Source organism: Carcharodon carcharias, chromosome 13, assembly GCF_017639515.1.
Source record: "Carcharodon carcharias isolate sCarCar2 chromosome 13, sCarCar2.pri, whole genome shotgun sequence".
Lineage (NCBI taxonomy): Eukaryota > Metazoa > Chordata > Chondrichthyes > Lamniformes > Lamnidae > Carcharodon > Carcharodon carcharias.
In genome coordinates, this window is record NC_054479.1 from 127,229,019 (window position 1) to 127,248,147 (window position 19,129).

General features: G+C 43.8%; 1 long non-coding RNA gene across 1 annotated transcript; it reads right to left on the bottom strand.

The window, feature by feature from the left end:
- Nucleotides 1–371: 371 nt before the first annotated feature.
- On the bottom strand, nt 372–10,509 carry LOC121285523. The gene is made up of 3 exons (XR_005944706.1): nt 10,428–10,509; nt 1,961–2,020; nt 372–805 (listed from the first exon to the last, which is right to left on the bottom strand). It is a non-coding gene; the product is annotated as an uncharacterized LOC121285523 (long non-coding RNA).
- Nucleotides 10,510–19,129: the final 8,620 nt, after the last annotated feature.

A 19,129-nucleotide genomic window follows, 5' to 3' on the forward strand; every position in this document is an offset into this window, starting at 1 on the left:
ATTGAGTTAACATAGCTCGATGGAGATATACACTCTACTGAGTGGCCTTGTCACTTGATAAATATCTGTATAACTGTGCTATCTCATGCCTTGCTTCTTTTCAGTTTGGCTGTTGAAGGCACACCTACAGTGATGTTAAATAGGTTATTCAGAGATTTTGATCCATCAGTGATGAGGGAATGGCCAATTTTCTGTTTACGTCAGAGTGATGAGTGACATGGGGGCTAACATGGGGGTGATGGTGTTGAAAAAGTTACTAGAACATTGTATTTTTGATTAATGTGTGTTATTAGAAGATGATTATATTGGAAACACAAAAGGGACAAAACAATTGATATTTATTCAAGATTTTGCTATTTTTATTGAGTTTTAGTTAGACAGAAATTATGCGTACAACCTTGTAAAAATATTGCAAGGGGGAATTAGTTTTTCCCTGCTGAGTCCCCATCTCAGCTAACCAAGCAATACAGACAACCTGAAGCGAAGAAAACAAATTTAAAAAATTTAAAATATTTCATACATTTCATTTGTTTATGCTTCAAATTGCATAGACGTAAACTTCTTTGTTTTTGTTCCTTGCTTTGGTTGCATGGTTGTTAGCTGTGTTGCTCTTGAGTACTGAGTCTTGCTCCTTCAGTCCTTATTTTCCTTCGCTGCACTAAAGCCAAATAATCAGGCAACTTTTTATTGCCTTGAAATGCTTGGCTTCAACACTTTCACTCTCCAGATATATCCGATCAATCTGTTCATCACACAAGTGCCCTGGCACACTAGTGGCTCTGCCTTAGACAGGAATTCTCTTCTCCTGCCAAAGAATCACATCAATATCATGAAATGAGAAAATACCTCTCAACTCATTAATCTTGTTCCTTCCACAGACCATGGACAATCTACGATATCATGAGAACAAGTTCTGCATTAATACTTCCTGATGCCTAAAGTGCCAATAATTCATTCATTCCTACGTCTCAACAATTTAAACCTGGCCTATTCCCTTCCACACTTGTTCACTGCCTCTGTCAGCAAAGACACCAATGTATCCTCCAGAGTGTTTGATCATTTTAGTGTGCACCTATTCCTATAATGTCCAACTCACACCCAACCAGTTGCAATAGTTTCCCATTTCAATCCTAACCAATCCTAATCTCATTCCTAACCAATCTTTGAAGAGTCTAATTTCATTACTGAACAATCTCAATTGTCTAATTTCATTTCTAATCAGATAGTTCTCACATCTGTCAGGAATTTAATAAGCTACAAAGACCAAAGAAAATTTCCCACATGCCCAGTTGTCAACCCAACACCCCTCTCCTCCAGTCCACATGCCCCAACCCTACCGCCCCATCCTTCCCAAGCTACAAAAATTGCAACATCTTGCAAAACCTTTGATTTTCACCTAATTTTCTATCGGGTACTAATGGAACTTCTCAAAACAATAATACAGAGTTGAAGAAAGAATGCAGAGTTGATTGGGTTTTGAATTACTAGCAGACTTAAGTGGAATATGGGGAGATATGTCAACATGACAGAGAACATGCATTCCTTAAGTATTGAAATAGTTGTATAATTCCTGAGGACATGGAACTCATCATCAATAACTCTCCATGTGTGATTTAACCACAAACATCCCACTGTCTCTCACCCCTTATGATAAAGCACCTTTGGCATTTTAGGTTAAATAACAAAGGCCAATAACTCCATATGTCATTTTAACAGCCTTTGCAACTGTTCTGTCACCTTCAGAGATTTATGTATGTACACCCTGTTCCTCCATACTCTTTAAAATTGCCCCAATTAGTATTTATCGCCTCTCATCAATTCTCCTACCAAAATGAATTACTTCTGGAAATCTGGGAACAATTCCAAATTACAAAGTTATATGGCTTATAACTCCCCCAACCCTTAGAATAATTTATTAATTGCACTGTAGACCCAGCTAGGTTGTAATTAAAGTACTTACCTTGGAGTTACAATAATTAACTACTGCAAGCAAGATCATCTGGGGCACCGATTGGCATCCCTGGGAAAAGGGAAGAAACAAGACCAGGTAAGAAAAAATTGGTCAGTAGTAGAAAGACTTGCATTTATATAATACTTTTCACAATCTCAGGTTGTCCCAAAGCACTTTACAATGAATTAGGTGATATTATGCTGAATCATTGTTTTAAAGTATGGTCACTGTTGTTATCTAGGAAATACAGCAGCTAACCTGTGCACAGCAAGATCCTACAAACGGCAAGGAGAGAAATGGCGAGATAACCAGTTTGAGATGTTGGCTGAGGGTTAAATATTGGCCTGGACACTGGGGATAATGCTTCTGCTCTCCTTTAATATAATGCCATGGGATCTTTAACATTCACTTGAGAGGACATATGGGCAGGGCCTCAATTTAAAACATAGTGGAGTTCTCCAGGGGTCAGTATTAGGACAACTGCACTTCCTGATATATATATTAGTGACCCAGACTTTGATGTACAGGGCACAATTTCAAAATTTATAGACAATACAAAACTTGGTAAGTGTTGTGAACCGTGAGAAGAGTAGTGTAGATCTTCAAAAGGACAGACAGGTTGGTGAAATGGTCAGACAAGTGGCAGATGAAATTTAATGCAGCAAAGTTGAAGTGATTCATTTTGGTAAGAAGAACACAGAGTGACAATATAAAATAAAGGGTACAATTCTTAAGGGGGTGCAGAAACAGAGGTGTATATGTGCATAAATCATTGAAGGTGGCAGGACAGATTGAGAGAGTGGGTAATAAAGCATACGGTATCCTGGGCTTTATTAATAGGGGCATAGAGCACAAAAGCATAAAGTTATGTTAAACCTGTATAAAACACTAGCTTGGCCTCAAATTAAGTATTGCATTCAATTATAGGCATCACACTTTAGAAAGATGTGAAGGAATTAGAAAGGATACAGAAAAGATTCACGAGAATGGTTCCAGGATGAGGAATAATCAGTTACATAGATAGATTGGAGAAGTTGGGACTGTTCTCCATGGAGAGGAGATTTGGTGGAGGTATTCAAAATCATGGGAGGCCCCCTGGACAGAGTTGATAGGGAGAAACTATTCTCATTGGTGGGAAAATTGAGAGCCAGAGGACACAGATTTAAGATAATTGACAAAAGCAGCAATGGCAACATGAAGAAAAGCTTTGTCGGTGCAGTGAGTTGTTAGGATTTGGAATGCACTGAGAAGGTGGTGGAGGCAGGTTTAATCCAAGCATTTAAGAGGGAGTTGGATTATTATCTGAAAAGGAAGAACATGAAGGGCTATGGGGAGAAGGCAGAGGAATGGCACAATGTGAATTGTTCCTTTGGAGAACCAACACAGACATCATGTCATGGCCTTCTGTGCTATAACCATCCTATGATTCCATGAAAGCCCCTTCATGAATACAGCATCCCTAACACCACTGTTCTCCCTTGATACTGCACTGGGAGGGTCAACCTGCACAACGATTCCAAGTCTAACACTTGAAACCATATCCTGACACAGATGAGATTGCTATCCACTGAGACATGGCTAAGCCCTGAGTACATGTTTATTTATTAACCCTTACACTGACTTCATGTCAAGACTTCTGCAGGTCTTTTAATGGCTGGAGGCACTGCCTACCTTTAATAAATCCAGAGCCCCTCAGTGCCTGGAGCTCATGTCCCCAGAAAGTCATTGATGACTGGTATGCCTGATGCAACATGTTGACATGACCATGACCACCTTGGGGTTCAAACCAAGGATACAACCTCAACCACTGAAAATTAAAAAAAAAATTACCTAAGTTTTTTTTTACTCTCCCATAAAGGGGGGCGTATAAAGATGTTTCCAGAAGTTGGGAACCAACAACCCCGCCAATGGTTTCGACAAATTCCTGGAGGTTTTACCAAATGACCAACAGTTTCCAACTGCCCAGCCCAATTAAACAACTTTTTGTTTCTTTTTAAAAACGTTTCTCCAATAAGTTTTATAGCAAGTAAATGAAAATGTTCTGGAAACTCCAGGGTAATCCTGGAGGGTTGGCAACCCTATACCAGTGGGTGCCCTGGATGTCTCCCTGGTGGGTTGGGCACTCAGGATAGTAAAGGTGATTAAGAGACCCCAGGTCAACACAATGCAACTTTGATGGATTTTCAGCTCCTTCACCTCTAACCCAATTACCCCAAGTTCTCCAATCCAAAAGCGTTTCAATTTGTTATGCTTCTCCTCTCATTCTACCTTCTGGCTCATATGATCAACTTTGGAAATGAGCAAGAATCCAAAAGTTTATCCTTTCCTTCAGTCACTAATGAAACATCTCCAAATTGGGAAGTATAGCCAGGATGATCTTTGATACCTTTCTACACTTTGCAATAAATTACCACCCACAGCCTGGCCATGGAAACTAGTCTACAACATAAAGAGATATGAATCTACAAACGCCACACCCATCACACACACAGAAGCAGGTTATTTAAATATCATAACACTGATGCAAGGGGAGGCTTGAGCAGAAGTAAAACTAGAACTTCAGATCAATCATTAATTTGCCAATAACATCATCACAACAGTCGTCCCATTTCTGTTTACACTCAGTAACATGGCACAAAACAACTAGGAGGACTACTGTACAGAAGTAAAATGTCGTAGATGCTGGATATCTGAAATAAAACCAGAAAATGATGGAAATACTCAGCAGGTCAGCTAAGGATGACTACACTGCTTAAAACATTTAGCAACACTTAGATACAAAAGAAAAACAGAGAGATACAAAGAGAGGAGAGAGAGAAACCAAGTCAGAAAAAGAAAAAAGAGGGAGGCAGAGAGCCACAGAGAGAGAGCGAGACATAGACAGGGTGAGAAAGAGACAGAGAGATGAGAAAGGGAGTGAGACACAAAATCTTTGAAGAGACTTGTTGAGTTAAGAGTATCTAGGGATATGGGGCAAGGATGGATAAGTGGAGTGAGAGTACTGATCAGCAATATTCTAACTGGATGGTGGAACAGTCTCAAGGTGTTAAACGGCCTATTCCTGTTCCAACTAGATTTTATTGTAATCTCTGAGAGAGAGGAAACTGGGAAAAAGAGAGGAAGCACAAACTCCAGATAAATGACACAATTTCTCCAGGGCTTTTGTTGAAATTGGAACCCTGATAATCAGCTTTCTCCCCTCCCCATGGAAACTATATGGGAAGTACTCCATAAAGGAAGAGACTCAAGGAACAAGAGAGAGAGAGTCAGAGAAACTCCCGTAATAAGGACCCAGTTGATCAGCGCTCTTAACTTAGAAAGAAAATAGAATGGCAGGAATCATCCCCCTCGAAGGGGAGACACCAGCAGTGAAAAGGAACAAACAACCCAGATAGCAGCTTCTTATACTCCACTCTCATCCAATCACTGAGAGCTGGGAAACTCCCAGTTTAACCTGCACCTCTTGAGTTGCCCAATGCGCTGAAATCTGCTGATGTGACATAAAGTGAGACAACAGCAAACAACTTGCATTTATATATAGCTTTTTAATGGTAAAAATATTTCAAGGCACTTTGGAGGGGTGGTTATGAAATAAAATAGGCACCAAGCCACATATATTAGAAGAGGTGATAGAGCTTGGCCAAAGAGGAGAGAAGCTGGCAGCAGCAATACTTTGGGAGAAGAGAAAAGTAGCTGGGAAAGTGCTTTAGGATGGGGAAGGAGAACTCTTAAGGTTAACTGAGAGCACAACTGAGATGGAACAAGTCATTATGCACATAGTGGCATGGGAAGAGTACCAGCATGCATGGAGTACATTGGAAGTGGCCAGCTTAACTATTTTGGAGGGGGAGCAGAATGCCAACATAAAGTGGGAGGTTGAAGAAGAGAGTGTCAATGTGCAAATGTGGACAGTTGCTGGGGTACAATGTCCATTGGGGATTTGGAGTGTCCAAGTGAACTGGATTTGGTGAGAGGACTGATGTTGATAACTGATAATCTGTTCTGTTTTATTCATTCATGGACTGATTGTTGTCCCTAATTGTCCTTGAGAAGGTGGTGGTGATCCACCTTCTTGAAGTGGTGTGGTAAGTGCATTGTAGGTACACGCATAGTGCTGTTCAGGAGGGCGTTCCAGGATTTTGACCCAGTGACAGTGAAGGAATGGTGATGTATTTCCAAGTTAAAATGGTGTGTGACTTGGAGGGGAACTTGCATGTGGTGGTGTTCCCATGTATCTGCTGCCCTTGTCCTTCTAGGCAGTAGAGGTTGAAGATTTGGAAGGTGCTGTTGAGGGAGACTTGGCAAGTTGCTGCAGTGCATCTTGTAGATGGTATACACCGTTGCCAATGTGCATCAGTGGCAGTGAAAGTGAATGCTAAGGTGGTGAATGGGGTGCTGATCAAGCAGGCTGCTTTGTCCTGGATGGTGTCAAGCTTCTTGAGTGTTGTTGGAGCTGTACTCATCCAGGCAAGTAGAGAGTATCTTGTTATACTCCTGACTTTCTCCTTGGAGATGGTGGAGACAGGCTTTGGTGTGTCAGAAGATGAGTTACTTGCCACAGAATTCCTAGCCTCTGACCTGCTCTTGCAAGCACAGTATTTGTATATGGCTGGCCAAGTTAATTTTCTGGTCAATGGTGATCCCCAGGATTTTGATTCAGGGAGATTCAGTAATGGTAATGCTATTGAATGTCATGGTGAGATCGTTAGTTTCTCTCTTGTTGGAGATGGTAATTGCCTGGAACTTATGTGGCATGAATGTTACTTGCCACTTGTCAGCCCAAGGTTGACTGTTGTTCAGGTTCTGGAGCATGCAAGCTCCAGATTGTTTCACTATCTGAAGTAGAACTGAACACTGTGCTATCATCAGTGAACATCATCACTTCTGGCTTATGATGGAGGGAAGGTCACTGATAAAGCAGCTAAAGATGTTTAAGCCTAGGACACTACCTTAAGGAACTCCTACAGCGATGTCCTGGGACTGAGATGATTGGTCTCCAAGAACCACAACCAACTTCCGTTTTGCTATGTATGACTCCAATCAGTGGAGAGTTTTCTCCCTGTTCCCATTGAATATAAGTTTACCAAGGTTCCTTGACGCCACACTCAGATAAATACTGTCTTCATGCCTAGGGCAGTCACTTTGCCCTCATCTCTGGAATTTAATTCTCTTGTTTATCTTTGAGCCAAGATTGTAATGATGTCAGGAGCCAAATAGACCTGATCGAACCCAAACTGAGCATCAGTGACCAGGACTTTGGTGAGTAAGTGCTGCTTGATAGCACTGTCAATGACACCTTCCATCAGTTTGCTGACAATTGTGAGTAGACTGGTAGGGCACTAATCGGCCAGCACGGAGTTGTCCTGCTTTTGGTGATCAGGATATACCTGGGCAATATTCCACTTTGGCAGCTAGATTCCAATGATGGAACTATGCTGGAACAGCTTGACTAGGGATGCAGCTAGTTCAGGAGCACAAGTCTTAAGCATTAGACCCAGGATGTTATTGTGGCTCATTGCCTTTGCTGTCTGCAGAGCCTTCAGTCTTTCCTTGACATCACGTAAAGTGAATTGAATTGGCTGAAGACTGGCAAGGGGGTTGGGGGGGGGCGGGGTTGGTTGGTGATGTCTTGTGGTGTAATGGTAGCTTCCTGACCAGAAGCTCTGGGCTTCTCCAGGACTTGATGACCATGGGAGTTGTGTTCAGAACATGGCAATCAGGTTAGTTGTCCACCTGTAAATCGTTCCAATATGCCAATGGCAGGTGATAAAAATAGAAGAATCTCCTGGTCAGCCAGACCTGGTAGAGGACAATGGAAAACCAGTGCAGCACCTTCCAAGCATAGCCATCGACCCACACATGGAGTCCATGGTCATCAATGCCCTTTTAGAGGGCAGGGTACCTGAAGAGAGAGAGAGAGAGTAGACTGGCATCTGTGATATGGGGACCTCAGGAGGAGGCAGCGATAGATTATCCACTTGGCATTTCTGGCTGAAGAGGATTCAATTTTGCCCTTTTGTATGCAGACAATCCAAAACTAAAGACAGATGCTGAAGAAATGAGAATTGGGACAAGAGAGCTTTATCCTTGAGTAGGTGGCTGCTGCTACTTCATTGCCTCCTTTAATAAAAAGACTATTATGGTGAGCTTTTGTCCACATTGAGTAGAGTATGTTAAATCAGAAAATTGGAATATTCTCCCACTATCTCAGATATTAAGTAATGGCCACCCACCAAACCACTGCATCTTCAGAATGTGCCTTGGCTATAACTTTAAAAGAAGACTTGCCTAAACCAGTGTGACAGTTCAAGTTCTCACACCAATACCTTTATGATATTTGATAGGTGTCAGATATGGCTCAGTTGATAGCATTCTTGCCTATCAGTCAGAAAGATGTGGGTTCAAATCCCACACTAGAGACCAAAATACTCAATCTGGGTTGATGCTGCAGTGCAGCACTGAGGGAGTGCTGATGCACTGAAAGCAGGTGCCATCCTTTGGATGTGATGTTAACATATGTGAACTGGGAGAAGGAGTGGGCCACTTGGCCCCTCAAGCCTGCTTCACCATTCAATAACTTCATGGCTGACCTGATTGTAACCTCCTGCCTACCCCAAATAAACAAGGGGATGAAAGGATGTCAAGAATCTATCTACCTCTGCCTTAAAAATATCCAAAGGCTCTGCTTCTACTGCCTTTTGAGAAAGAGAGTTCCAAAGACCCATGACCCTCTGAGAGAAAAAAATCTCATCTCTGTCTTAAATGAACGACCCCTTATTTTTAAACAGTGACCTCCAGTTCTGGATGCTCCCATTGGAGGAAACATCCTCTCCACATCCACCCTGTTAAGACCCCTCAGGATCCTAAAATGAGGCTATACCTGCCCTCCCATGTGGATGCAAAATACTCCACAGCTCTATCTCAAAGTGGAGCAAGAGAATCCTGGCCAAAATTAGTCCCTCAACAAACATAACTAAAGCAGATTATCTGGTTAATATCATACTGCTTTTTGTGGGAGCTTGATGTGTGCAAATTGGCTGCCTCATTTCTTGGAAATAAGACAAGTGACTAAACTTCAAGGGTGGTACTTAATTGACTGTAAAACATTCTGGGACATCCAGAGGTTGTGAAAGATGATATGTAAATTCAATCTTTTCAGTCTTTCTTTCTTTTGTTATTTCAAGGTGAATGCATGGTGAATGACTGACTAGTGACAGACTAATCCAATTTGATTTTCTTCAGTGGAGAGAGGGCGAGGGTGAGGGTGACTTATTTGCTATCACACATTTTTCACCCAATGACAAGTTGAAATGACCCCCAAATGACTTACTGTTAGCTGGGTGTGGTGGTACTTAGGTCTGAGATTCACCTTAAACTCTGAGTGCTAATCACAGAATAAACAACATAAGATTTATATAACAAAGTAAAGCACATGTGATGCAACGTGTCATACACTGTGTTTGAAGTAAACAATTGATCAGATTACCTTCTGCAAACATCAAGGAATCGTAGGGCCTGCCTAGACTTGTTTGGGGAACGTGGAATATATATTTGGAATTGCAGTATGCATTACCTGTACACCCAACATACATTAGGCTGATCTTTGTTTTGACAATTATGTAACCGGTACTTCATCTGAATGTGCTTAGAGAGGGCAAGTTAGAACAACCATGAAACCACACCTTGCAGCTGAGGCCAGACCAACATTGCTGTGGAAACCCCTCTGTTAAACACATTGAAAAACAATGGGATGGAGTCCAAAAATAGGACAAGTTTGGTGACTAGAAATGAGCAGAGACCCTAACTCATGGAAAAATACAAGATTCCTCTATACAGCATCAGTGCAAACGAATGAAAACATTTTCCACTTGAGACACAAAGATCAGAATTTTTCAGAGGCAGTGGGCCTCTGGGGCCAAAAGCGGGGAGGGTGTTCCCGTTTTGGTGGTTGGCTGGCCAAGGGCTGCATTTTATGGGCGGCAGCAAATTAAATGGCTGGTGCCTGGGCTGCCATCTAATTAAGGACAGCGGCATGTCCCCATGAACTGCTGGCCCAAACAGAGAGCCGACAGCTCAGCACCGCCACCAGGAATAATGGCCACTGCTGGGACTGCACCTGGAGGACAAGGATGCATTGATGACCCTCAGAGTAAGGTAAGTGCGGTCTGGGGAAGCTGGGGCCAGTCAGGCAAGCCCAAGTGAGGAGCAGGTATCACTGAAGGCAGGCAGCATTAATGCTGTGAGCACAGGCACTGCTGCCTAGGGGGTTTCTTCATGGGCTAAAGATTGGACCAAAAGATGGGAGTCCCACTCTGAGCTCACTGGGAGGCTGCCAGGGTTTACCAGGCAGTCTCCCCATATGGCAGCAGGTCCTCCAGCCGCAGATAAAATGCCAGCAGAGACAGGAAGAGGCCCTTAACCGGCCAGGTAAGTGGCTCAAGTGGGCTCAGGTTGGGTGGGCTGTCTGCCGCCTTACCTGGCAATGACACAATAGCATAGTGGCAGGAAGGTGTTGGGCGCACTCCCTGTGCCTTCACATACTATTTTGCCGGCCTCCCGTCTTTGACACTTGTGGTAATTATGGTTTTATTGGATGTGTAATATACCTTTAAGAAGAATGTTATTAAGGAAGATCTCATGATCTTGGTATCCAATAGGAGAGCAGCGTGGGCTGCCTCAGTAGTTGGTAGACAGTAGTTAGTAGTGTAGAGATAGAGTTTGAAGTGAAAGCACATGTTTAGTTGCTGCTGAGTACCTTTGTAAATAAATTAAGAGTGTCCACCTAAGAAGTGTCTGCTGATTAATTCTATCAATAGTACCAACTCAGCCACGACTCACAGCAAACTGATGACGAGGATCCACAGGATTCAGCAATACCTTTCTCAAAGGGCTAGAGTTAGTGTGGAAATCCCAGCCAAAATATATATGCATTCTTCCATATAGAATCTCACAAGTAAGAGTGAGTGAGTAAAACAGTTAAATGAAAAGCAAATTTGGTTGCTGCAACTCTGAAAGAAAAACATAAAATACTCAAAAGAGTCAGCTGCTCAGGCAGCCTTCGTGGAGAGAGAAACAGAGTTTACATCAGATAAAACCAAAATACTGCGGATGCTGGAAATCAAACAAAAACAAAAATAGCTGGAAAAACTCAGCAGGTCTGACAGCATCTGTGGAGAGGAAGACAGAGTTAACATTTTGAGTTCATATGACTCTTCATCAGAACAGAGTTAACACCAGACTGTGAAAACAACCTATTCTTTTTTAAAATTCCATTTTAAACAATTACACATTTTTTTTGCAAACAGATTATACTGGTGAAACATGTATATAAAGGCAAAATAAAAGCAAAATACTGCGGATGCTGGAAATCTAGAACAAAAACAAAACTACCTGGAAAAACTCAGCAGGTCTGACAGCATCTGTGGAGAGGGATACAGTTAATGTTTCGAGTCCGAATGACTCTTCATCTGATGAAGAGTCATTCGGACTCGAAACGTTAATTGTATCCCTCTCCGTAGATGCTGTCAGACTTGCTGAGTTTTTCCTGGTAATTTTGTTTTTGTTGTATATAAAGGCAAAATACTGCAGATGCTGGGATTCTGAAACGAAAACAAAAAATGCTGGAAAAACTCAGCAGGTCTGACAGCATCTACGGAGAGGGATACAGTTAACGTTTCGAGTCTGTATAACTTCTTCAGAATGGATACATATATATGTTGATATATATGCTGAACATATATATGTTGATTAATGAACCACTCAAATATCTGGTTTACAATTGTGAATGAAAGCAGTCTGATTGGTCAATCTATGGAGCAATATCCAAAAACTGGCTGATTCAAAAAATCAATCCCTTAGCTCATTTATTGTATTGTTTGGATATGAGTTGCATCTGATAGATCCAGAACACCATTTGTACCTCCCTCTCCTCTTTTAAGTCGCTTCTTAAGCCTAACCCTCTGTCAAAAAAATTTTGTCACCTGTCCTAATATCTCCTTGCATGCAGAATGTCATATCTCGTTTGATCAAGCTCCTGTGAAGTACCTTGAGACTTTTTAACTGTGTTAAAGATGCTATAGAAGTGCAAGTTCTTTCAAATTACAGTGCGACACATGATGGATTTTCTGTTAATGTAAAGTCAAATCAGTTTATTTACTTAAAGCTAGGATCAGAGAGAATGCTAGAGTTTAGTGCCTAGGCAGCTAAAGGCATAGCTACCGATGGTGCAGGAATCAAAATTGGAGGGTTTAAAATGGAGTTGTGGGTAAGATGGGCATCGATTTAGAAAGCTTGGATCAGAATGTAGAATGTTTTTACAAAGTAAACTTACAGAATGCACTCATTGATCTTATTTCAGAACAACCTTGAATTTGAATGAAGTCCTATATGTCCTGCTTTTCCTTCATATTTCTCCTAGCCCACCAAGCTAAACTTCCTCTAAAATTTCGCCCTGCCTTAAACTTCTTTACTTTCTCTCCCATCTCCCCTCATATCCTCTCTGAGCTCATCTCGCCCTTAAGACCCACCTCCTGCTCCTTTAACCCTATTCTCACCAAATTCCCTGCCTAGCTTCTATGTTAGCTGATATTGTTAACAGTTCCCTCTCTTCAGTTGCTGTCTCTCCCCTTTCAAATCTGTTATCATCAACTTGCCCCTCAAAATCCCACATTTGATGACATTTCCGGGGAACATTTTACCATTTAAAGATGCTAGATAAATACACGTTATTTTTTTGTTCACTGGCTGCTTCACATTTTTCTGCTGTGAGATACATTGTTCTCCCATATTAGCTGCCTTACTTAACTTGTTGCTGCATAGCCCGCTTAGCAACTTGAAATGAGGTCACTGGCGCATGAGTTGCAGGTTTCATTCTTGCTGCCAGGGTATGCTCCTGCTGCCAAAACTGCACATTTGCTGTCAAGGCTACACCCTTGTTGTTGTGGTTTCACACTCGATAACAAGAATGAGTAATGCATGGATTATATGGAAAATAAAATTGGTGTCTTTAGGGCAGAGCAACTTACATAGAATTCAATAGAATTTACAGCATAGAAACACATCATTTGATCACCCATCCCCTACTGGTGTTTATGCCCCACTCAAGCCTCTTCCCATCCATGACCCATCTAGTCTAATCAGCATGACCCTCTGTTCCCTTTTCCAACTTGTGTTTAACTAGCTTCCCCTTAAATGCACCTAAACAAGTAGCTTGTCAAATCTTGTGGTGGGGCGGGCTGAGATTTGTCCGCGCCGCTGTTACCTCATGGGGTCGAATGTCCAGCCTCCAAATTTAAGTAGCACCCACACACACATTCACTTTCTGCAGCCCAGGACTTGTAAGTGAAGGAACGGCTCTAAAAAAAAAACAAGCCCTCTGCCCCTAAGTTCAGCCACAGCTCCCTGGAGAGACTCCTCAGGCTGTCCAGGACCAGCGGGAGGTCGTCTTCCCTTGTGATGGGAGCCGGTGGTCTACTAACCTCATTACCCTGGTTTTGGGAGGAGGTCGCTAGGGAGGCCAGCACATGTCGAACTCAGAAGAGAACCACCATGCAGTGCAGGAAGGTGATGAATGATGTCATCTGCTCCACCAGGGTGGAGCCTTCTCCTTACTCTGAACTCACGCTCTCATAAAGCCATCAGGCGTTTGCAGGGTTACAGTCCACAGGGATCTCACACACTACAAGCAGAAGGGACATCGCCACTGGATCTCTCACACACACTTTAACATCATCTTCTCCTGTAACATCCTGCACATGTTGCACCTTCAGCCTTTACTGGGGACCACTCAGCACACATAGCAGACATGCATGCATATGATCTGCTCTTGCATCCATGCTGCTCAAAGTCTATCTATCTGTCTTTATGCAGGACAAGATTGCCCACAACAAGAGGGCAAGGTCCCAGACTATAGCGGGGGGATGCCAGAGTTGAGGTCACTCATCCCCTTTGAGGAGCAGGTGGCAGAGCTGACTGGCGATGAAGGCGAGATCAGTGTCTCCCAACAAGCCAGTGAGGGTCCATACAGTAGTCATTGTCACCTGCGGGCACTGTGAGTGCTCTTTAATGTAGGTGACTGTCTAGTCAATCACTAATTATCTTTTCTCTCTATTACAGCCACCAGCAAGGAGAGGCGTCGGGACACCATCAGCCCCAGCCCCCGGAGCATCTCGGATGAGGATCCTAAGGAAGCATCTGAGGAAGATTCACTTGCACCCTCTACCAGCGCAGAGACACACACCTCAGTGGGACCGAGTTCCACAGCAGGCTCGCAGTCAGTCTCTGTGTCAAAAATAATCACACATCAAGAAGAATTATAAATAATCTGAGCAAACATTCATTAGTGTCCACTTATCACAAATCCATTTGTTAGTCTGAACAACACATTTAAATTATTAAACAAGAAACACACAAATATATTTTAGATTAACCTGGGAAAATTATTTGCATGAGTAGCCTATTTGTGCAATGTGTCCACAGCAGGTGGAGGCAAAGACAACCAAGATCTCCATCACTCTGAAGACTGCTGGAGACCAGGTCCCTGTTGAGTCCGAGTCTGCTGATGAGCCTCTGGAATTGGCCCTGGGAGAAATGTTGGCATTCCAAAGACCGGCAGGGGAACAGCAGGCAGGGCTGTCAGAGGCCATCACCAGACAAGAACAAAGGACGGAGGAGTCTGTCTGCATTCTGTCTGATGTTGTACAACATGTGAGCGCATTGAGGTCATCATTGGAAGGGTGACATCCCCCATGGGGACCCTGGTCCAGCAGTTTCTGCCGGATATGTGCTCAGACTTGCACACCATCGCTGTAGCCATGAGTGGGATCTATTAATGACAGGGCAAGAGGGAGACAGGGCACCTCACCTCACTCCACGTGCCCCTTCTCCTCAAGGAGTCAGGAAGGGGGCCTCAGGCATTCACAGGGAGGATGTGCATCAGCCAGACAACTTACGTACCCCCACACAGAATACTCCAAGGGTGTCCTGCTGCTACAAATCCCCTTCTGCCTGTGACCCCATCAACTCCAGCTGGTCAGCTGGAGGCAGCACCTGCCCCTGAGCAAGAGATCCTTATCAGGCCAGGGCCATCCAGGCCTTGGGCCTCCAGGGAACATCCATCAAGGTAATCTCGGACAACAGGGCATAGTAGTAAGCACACGGCCTCCACTGCTGCTGCGAGTGTCGGTGCACCTAGATGTAGTTGTACAGTTAGAAAAATTAAGAAGCACTGAGAGCACAATGGTGGAACGGGTGTTCACTCACTGTATATACTTTGCACATATGCAAATATATTTTGCTTTTCTGCCTCAAAGTCTCAGCTAGTGAATGGTTCTTCCATATAATGCAATGTTTCAAGATCATCCAAGTGTAACAGATGCCCCCTCCTCCTCTCTCTCAGGTCTATGGCATCTCACTCAATATCAGCTCAGTCAGTCGCCTGTATGTCCACAGAAGCGGCATGAACAAAGCCAGTTGCTCTATGAACATGGTGGTTGGATAATTCATATGTAAGACATGCATCAGAGGATCATATAATATGGCCTCATGAGTAAAGATCTTAGAAAGTTTTTATCCTGACGCTGATGCAGTGAAGACTGTTCTCTGGGGATGTTATACGTTTTAAATGTGACCTGCCTTGGAGTCATCCCAGCCAAATTATCTTTACAATGGCCTTCATGTAAAGACTGTCAGCTCTGGGTGTGGGTTACAGTTTAGTAATCATCGGGGACCTTAACCTTTCATGCCAGCCTGCAGCATTAAGTCGTGACCGTGTTTACCCATATAATACTTCCCACTCTCCACCTGTATGATGCAGAACAATGGACCTGGTTAACATTTGGTGACTGCTAGATGGCCACGATATTGTGATTTATAGGCATGTGACTAGCCTCAGGATGCCGGCATGTAAGGATGCAGGTTTGCACCTGAAATTCTGGCTGGCGTGGCTTGACTTAATCCCTATGCCAGCTCTCATAAGGGCAGTCAACATGGTTATCTGATTGTGACAGTGCCACCAGTGTCCTTGGCTTCCTCAAACATATCTTAATCTGCTAGATTGAAAATATGGAGACCTGTAAGGGGAGGAGAGTGGAGCTCCAGTTCATCTGCTGTGTGGTATTTAGAATCAACAAAATACTCAGTAATCTTTGAATGTGGTGTTGAGACTTACTTGGCCACGTCACTCCCAGATGCCATGGCAATGCTGGGCGTGAATTTGGGACGCTCCCAATGAAGGCAGGATTATGAATGCTTGTCAATGATCAGACAATAGTGCTGCTGAAGCTCTCTCTGTGCACACAAAGGTACCCTGACTCACATGCTTGGATCCATGATTAAGAGTGACAGATCACAACATCCTGAAGAGCGATGTCATCTTGGGGACTCAGTATCGGGATGAGGCCGTAACATTATTCATGCATGAGAGATGGCCTTTGGAGAGATGCCGCTGTCCCGATTTAGATCAGTCCTTAGACAGTTAAGTGATAATCAGTGAGTGATGATTGTCCTCCTAGAGGTGCCTTGCAATGCTCCAGGCATACAGCCATGAGTGCACTGAGGTTTGCAGCGTTATTTCTGTCTCTTGAAAGCTGCCATAGGCAGTGAAATGTTAGTTTCATGCTTGAAAGGAGCCTCATGTCTACTTGCTTCAGACTGAGCGCCGGTGGAGTTCATATCCCCATTTCAGAACTGCCACATGCTCCATAGGCTGCCTAGTGTTCCAAGGATGAGGCCATCGTCACACAAGATTGTTAGATTGATGTCCTTCATTGAGATGTTGAGGATAGCAAAGAAGATGTTACTGTCTACCCTGTATTGAAGGGATAGATGAAATGGGTTCATATGAGCTCATCCCCTTCATCGCCCTGGAAACAAATTGCTATAAGGGTCTCACAGGCCCATCTACAGTGTACGGCCTGTGCAATGGACTTGTCCTGTGGGGCGTCAACATCCTTGTCCTCTTCGATGTCATCCCTTTCAGCATCCTCCTCATTGGAGGAGAAGTGCAGCTCCTCCATCCCTCCATGTGGCAACTCATCCCTCCTTGGAGTGCCAGGATTTGTAAAACACAGCAAATCATGATGATGGTGGGACACCCTCTGGGGTAATTACTGTAGAATGCAGCCTGACTAGTCCAGGCATCTGAAACACATCTTCAGCATGCCATTGGTTTGCTAAATGAAGTAGCGTATTGCAGAATGGGCCACATTGTGCCTCTCCTCTGAAGCACTCTGCGGCTGCTGAACAGGCATCATTAGCATGTCTTGGGGGTAACCTTAATCACCGATGAGTCAACACTGAATACGCTGAGGATCCTTGAAATTCTGTGACATTGTGAGTGACTTAAGATTAAGAGTTGTGCAAGCTCCCAGGGAACCTTGCACAAACTTGCATAATCAGCTTTTGGTGATCACAGAACAGTTGCACGTTGAGAGAGGGGAAGCACTTTCTAGTGATAAATCTTAGTGGCTGCTGCCAGGGAGATCCTAAGGTCACACAGGTGCACTCGATGGCACCCGGCACCTGTAGAAAACTGCAGATCGCTGCAAATCCCACTGCCCTGGCAGCTTCAATGGCTTCATCCAGGGAGAACTGGCTGTAATTGTGTGCCTTACTGAATAGGACATTGGTGATGTCTCTTATGCATTTATGAGCAGATGATTGTGATATTCCACAGAGGTCCCTTGTGGAGCTCTGGACCGAGCTGCTCACAAAAAGTGGCAGTCACCTTTAGAGTCACTGGCAACGGATGGTCTCCCAGTCCCTGCAGCGTCAAAGAATGCCACAAAGAATGTGGCAAATGTGAGTCACCACATCCCTTGGCAAGCGGAGGCATCTGCTGTATGATCTCTCGCTCATCGGCATGAGTGATGTCTTCGGTACACCGTGGGCCGTGGCAAGTGCCTCCATGGAATTGGCCTCTCCTCAGCTTCTGGATCTTCATGGGGCCCTGCTGGCCTATGTTCCTCAAGGTGAAGTTCTTTCCTTTGCCCTTCCAGATGGTGACAGGCCTTTCTTCTCCTCCTCAGTTGCATGAAAGCCATGATGAAGGCAGTGTTGCCTGTTGTCTGTATTCTGCACTTCATCTTGTCTCTGCTGAAAAATAATTGAGAGACTCTGCAATGATTACCTTCTATCGCCAAGCTACAGAGTCATTGTGAAGCCCTTAGGCTGCCCTCATTCTAGACATCACCAGGTCCTGCCTTGCAGCTGAAGCAATCTTAAAGGATCATAGGTAGCTGAGCTTCCCTACCCACTCCACCCAGATCTCCTAGCCCTTTGCATGGAATTGGAGCAGCTGAGAGAGCAGCGCAGTGAAAGGTAGGCCTACAAACCTTGAAGTTGTGAATGAAGTGCAGTTCAATGGGTGCACCACTTATATCCGGTCGTGAATCAGACTGCTCTAATAACCTGCTGGCGGGGCAATTAGATTGAGACTGAGAAAGTGATTCCAGCGAGCTGGGTTTTTAATGGGAATTCATGAAATGCAAAGGGATGCAAATGCGATTCACCATGAAAGTTGGGAGGGGAAGATTCCAATTTAGTTTCCTGCTGACGGAAAACTGACTTGCCATCACGCCAAATTTTGTGCACCTGCCCGCCATTATTCTTGCCACTGGCAGGACCAGAAAATCCTGCCTAATATCTCTGTAAGTATACTTTCATCTATCTGTTAGGCATTGCATTCCAGATAATAGCAGTGCACCGTGTAAAAGAGTTTTGCCTCATTGCTTCTCTGGGTCTTATCAATTATTTTAGATGTGTCCTTTCCTTACTTGCTTTATCAAAGTCCTTGATGAATTTGAATACCTCAACTAAGTCTCGCCTTAGCCTACGCTGCCCTCAGAAGAACAATCCCAGCTTCTCTATTATCTTTACATAACTGAAGCCCCTCATTCCTGGTACCATTCTCATAAATCCCTGTCTGGAAGAGGGAGGAATTGATGGCCTAGGAGTCTCAAAGTATGTTTACAGGGGTGAGAAGGGGCACTCGTGCTCCTCCTGGTCAGCCAAGAATCTATATAAGTTTAAAACTAACATTTCCTTGGTCTCCAATGCCCAGGATCCTCAATACTCTCAGTTTTATCTGGAGTATTTACAACCGTGTGTGTCCATGGTGATATTGGTGACATGTTCTGATTACATTACTGGGACCAATGATACTGTTTACACTAGGGCCCT